This window comes from Chelonus insularis, unplaced genomic scaffold (assembly GCF_013357705.1).
Source record: "Chelonus insularis isolate UGA/USDA-ARS -01 unplaced genomic scaffold, ASM1335770v1 contig_91_pilon, whole genome shotgun sequence".
In the NCBI taxonomy this organism is placed as follows: domain Eukaryota; kingdom Metazoa; phylum Arthropoda; class Insecta; order Hymenoptera; family Braconidae; genus Chelonus; species Chelonus insularis.
In genome coordinates this window covers 90,139-95,681 of record NW_023276780.1, presented here as the reverse complement: position 1 = coordinate 95,681, position 5,543 = coordinate 90,139, and positions in this window count along the sequence as shown.

Genomic DNA, 5,543 nt, shown 5'->3' with positions numbered 1-5,543 from the left:
TCGAGCCGCGACTGTGCGTGCTCGAGCGCTGCGGCGCCCAATCTGCCCCTCCGAGTTCGGTCAGACTCGCGTGGTGCTGCTGCCACTTCGTCTCCCGCGTGCGCCACCCTACTATCGCCCAACTAATCGTCGTTGCCCGGATCTACCCCGATTCTCGCGTCCACTCGGTCAACCCTCTCTCATCTCCTCGCGCACTCTCTTATACACCAAGCGGGAGGATCTCGAGACTCATCCCGCCCCATCCGCGTCATCTTTTTATATCTACCTATAGATGATGCTTCAAAATCCAAACATGGCTTGGAAGAATCAACCTTATTTCAATATTAAATCAACTATTTCATCATACACTCGCTTTTAAAAGTGAAAAATAAACCCAGTATTTACAATTAATAATTTTATTTAAATCCAATGGGAGTTTAATGATTTTTTTTTGTTTAAATCATTTTTAAAATTAAATTTAGCACAAATTATGCAATCATATTTGCAAGACCTTGAAACTTGTAAATATAGAAAAATTTTTGGTGTTAGTATTTTGAGTAATTACAATAATTTTCTCTACCGGGAAGTCAACTAGCGTTTCATAGAATATTTTTTAATTAATCAGTTGTCTTGCTGAGATTAATCTATCTCTCCCTTTCCGGTTTTCTTTCCGCATGGTTTCTATGATAACACTTTATCTAGCTATTTCTTGTTGGTATAATAAAATCACTTACACCCACTTTTGATGTTTTCCTACATGATAAACTGCGTAGTCTTCATTTAATTTATTAATCCTAGAGTAAGATCAGAGAAACATTATCGAAACCGGTATTAAAAGGAGAAAGATCGATTTATTAATCCTCAATTACCATATTAGAGTAATCCTTTAATCTAAATATATTGTTAAAATGAATTAAGATTAATACATTATTTATAAATAGCACAAGTGATTTATTGTAATGATGCATTTAGTTTAATCTTATTAAAATATGCGATTAAGGGATACCTGATTTGATAAAAAATGGTGGAAAGAATTTAGAAAAAGTATTGAAGTTGATGTAATGAGTGTAACTAGTCTAGTAGGCTAGCGACAATCAACAATGTTTGCCATTCCGTTGATAACAAAAATGTCATCATTATGGTAAAAATAGTAAACTGGATGCCAATGGAGACAGGCGCAAAGCTCGTCGTAGTTAACGATTCTATCCTGAAGGATGTATAAATATAAACCCTTATAGAGTGTATTACAAGCTGCATCTTATTCTATGGGGTTGTTTACCCCCTCTTGCAGTGGATCTCTAATGTGAAAGGCAGACATTTTGTGGTGCGCGGAAGGGGTGACCGGAGAACAGACGAGGACCAGGTCGCATTGATAAACTTCCTCCCTCTCTTAAAAAGCTCCTCTTACCCATCAGATCTTGTACTCACTGGGCGTGTCGCTGAGGCGTTTCCAAAAGAGCTTGCAGGCGGAGCTTTCACATGACTCGTGCTTTCCCGAGCATCTTCTTTCCCACGCTTTTCCTTATAATCTAACTACCCCTTCGGCTACCCAACCACTTGGACTTTTCTGTCCGATGCATTTGCTTCAATAGTGCAAGCTTCTTCCCTTTTCTTCTTTTTATTATCAACCCTTATACCCTCACCCGTAGCCCCACACCCGCTAGCTAATTCTCCTCGGGAAAGCTGGTGATGGTAACACCAGGTTAATGCAGGTGGTGGGGAAAAACTAAGGGGTAGCTTTGAGTAGGAGAATGTGATGAAGGAGACTGAGGGTGGAATAAAGACACAAGTTTTTTTATAAACGTCTGGATCTACTCTTCGAAATGCAACGTATGTCTAGAGCTAATTTGCTGGAGATATTGTTTGAATTAGAGACATTGTGCTTTGAGAATATCAATTCTTTTTTCATTAGTATTGCAATTTTTTTAGATCATTCTATTAAATTGTTAATTAGAATTCTTATTTTTATCAGTCAAGTTTAAGCTTATAATACTAGAAAAAAGTAGGACATCTAAAGTAGATAACTGCAAAATAGGTTTTCCTTGGAATTATATCTCTATATTTAATTATTATTTACCTAAATTTTCAAAATTACACTGAATACCAAGACAGATACAAAATGATATATGATTTTTTATTTTTGGTGCATGTTTCAAAATTTAATCACTAATTTCAATTTGATTTCTAATTGATCAGAAACATTACTTACGTTAAATAAAAATTTCTTCACATTCAGAACCAATTTTTGTTGAATTACTTTTTTGTATTGATAAAAATATCCTGTAGATTATGAGTAAAATGAAAATATTTCAAATTACTCACATTTTTAATCAATTAAAAATAATTAAATAATTAATTACGTAATAAGTTGGAAAAATTATTTCTTTTTTTAAATTGAAAAACGAAAGCTTTTTGAAGTAAAAATATTCATTTTAAAATATAAACTCTCTTATCTATGGTTATTTAGTGTATAGAAATAAAAATTCTCAAGACGAAATTTTTAAAAAGGAAGTAATTCCCAATCGAAGATGTTCAATACAATAACAAACTACAAACCCACATGTATTGCTGTAACATGTGTGCCCTAAAGTATGTTGGTACAAATTGAAAACCATTTACTGAATCTCTTTGTCGTTGGTAGTGTTAATAAATTCTAGTTTACGACGTTGCACGTGGGACACGTTTACATTTATGGATCTTGAGATGTTCTACTTCTCTATCTTATTTAAGGGCTTGCTCTTCTCTCCATCTGCTTCCCACGTATCTCATAATATACCACCCCACTTTTATGTAATCAGAAATGTGTAAAAGAAAGCTTTACATATTCACTCAATGCAGGAGCAAAATAAAACCTTTTAAAGTTTTACTATCAAAATAATCCAGTCCACGAAATTTATTACTTACTATTGATCCAAGTCAAATACACAATTGAATTTATTTACGAATTATTGATGATAAAGTTACAGATGTAATATTATATTTTGACGTAGGAGAAAGGGATTAAGACGCAATGTATTGTCTCTCATACGATTAAAGTTAAAGCTTTGATATACCGCGCTTCCTATTCGACGTAACTAAATTCTAACTCGTTTGAAAGGACGCATATGTTGTATATGTTTAATCCTTCGAGTATAATAAACTTTTGGTAAGTTCAGAATCAGCTGAATTGATCTGTACTCCAAAGTTGTCTAGCTCATGTCACAATACAATACAAAAATATAATAATATTTAACGACCTGTAATTTTTTTTGTGAATTTAAATATACAGAAAGGAATAAGGATATCAGTACCATTTGAAATTACAAATTATTCACACGCTGTTAAAAATGTACAGAAGCCTGCTGGAATAGTATAAAATATCATGTACATATGTCACTCGTTTAAAGATGAATTGAAGGGGGAATAGATGAAGACTCAAAGGCAAATGTGAGGTTTTGAAATTTGGATTAGGACTGTTGAGGGATCTTTAGTCCTTGGGACGACAGGGGATAACACTCAGGAGTTCAAGGGTTGCTTGTGACAATTCTAAAGGATATGATGAGATACTTCTCAGCGTTTTTAGCAGTAGTTGTAGAGACATCAAGGTGATTAGAGACAAAAAAAATCCAAGTAAATTATTATTAAGTATCTTAAATATGCAGGGAAGGATCATTTGTAACAATCAACCTTTTTTAAATACCCACAATGCTAATTTAATTTTAATAACTTCATGAAATATGAATTATCGGTTCAGAGATTGATGTTAAGTTGAATTATTTACATCAGGATGTGATATACTATATTATATGAGTATTTCAAAATATTCTTTTCAAATAAATTTTTTTTCAAATCCGTCTATAAGTGAGATTGTAATCACAAGCTGAAATATGTTTTTTTTTCAATAAAAATCTACATTGTGATGTTTAAAAAATATTTCTTATTGACCTTACAAAAATTCTAGTGTTTAAATTTGATAATTTTTTTACATAAGATACTTCTAGAAAGATTCTTTTTATAATAATTTTAAGTAATCATAGTTTTAGTAAGTTTTAAATTATTTAAATACATTGCTAAACTGCATAATAATTTTTACTCTAATTTTACCTTAAAAATTACTATACAGTTTAATAATTTTTATCGCAATGATAATATTATTACAATATTAATTAATTTTGAACACAATTATGCAGTTCATGAGAATTATTTATTCAACTAATCCAAATGTTTACAAAAATATTACAACAATTTTACAAGTTGACTTTCATCAATATTCTCCTTGTCATCATATTATTTATCATTCAATAATAAAATAATTAAACCAAAAAATTGAGGAAGTCGATGATTAATATATAAAATGATGAAATAACTAAAAATAATTTTTCAAAGGGTCCTTCAATAACTTTCTAGATCAGAATAAAAATCCTTAAAGTGGGAGAACGATAATAATTAGTCAATATAAATGATAAGTAGATAAAACTTAATAGCATTTATTATTCTCATAAATACTTATATAAACTCATAGCAAGTGTCTTATAATAGTATCTCATCTTTTGCAAGTATCTACATTCCATGTAATAATCTCTTCACCAGGGTGGTCGCATTTTCCTCAGGCGATACACGCGCGTTAGATTAATTGCGTCGACAATTGGCCGCAGAAGGGTGGCCATAGATCGGTGGTTGCTCGTAGATAACCAGCTACCCGGGGTTAAGTGCAACGAATGGCCTGAAAAGAAGAGAGATGCGAGAAAGATGGGGAAAACGATCGAACTTCTATATCATGGTTGGCTCTTTCCACTATGCACTAGAATCCAGTGCGCACGTCGCATCAGCCTGCATCTCTCACATATTATATACCCCTCCTTATACCCTTACCTCGTCTCAGCCATCCGCGGGGAATGGCAAGAAACCGCCACACCAACGGTAGCATAATAATTTAGAAATTTGCATGTACGCGGGCTAACTCCTCAAGTAGGTTATCTATGCCACAAGTTTTCTTTATGATATATACATGTATTGTAAATTGTGCTCGGGGGTATTTCAAAGCCAACTTCTATACACCTTTTAATTTATTTCGTATTTTATCTAGAATTTTATTAACTCATTTTCTTATTTTTCGACTCAGTCAAGTCGTTTTAGGAGAGGAATAAAAATTCATAAACAATCGTAGTTCAATAGACTTCTTTCTCAGGATGACTCTTTTAACTTTTATGATGTAAAACATCATAACGATGGTTATTATATTATCTTTTAAAAATAATATATTACTTGACAGCATATAAAAATTAATTGTATAAAAAAATTGGAAATTTATAGAAATATTGTTCTATAATGAATATAGTGATTGAGGAGCATTTTAGATCTAAGAGTAGTTCGCCCAGATCTTCGAGAGGGTCTTCATGATCGGAGAGTTCTAGAATCGAGAAAGAGGTTTTAATTTGCTACAAAATTTTTTAAAAAAGCTGTTTCAATCACATTCCCGAAAAATAGCTAAATTGGATAAACTAATGTTTGATTATCATACTTACACTGCAAATCTCAAATTTTGGAAGTGTTTAAAAAGTGACTACAACGTTAATCAAATGAGC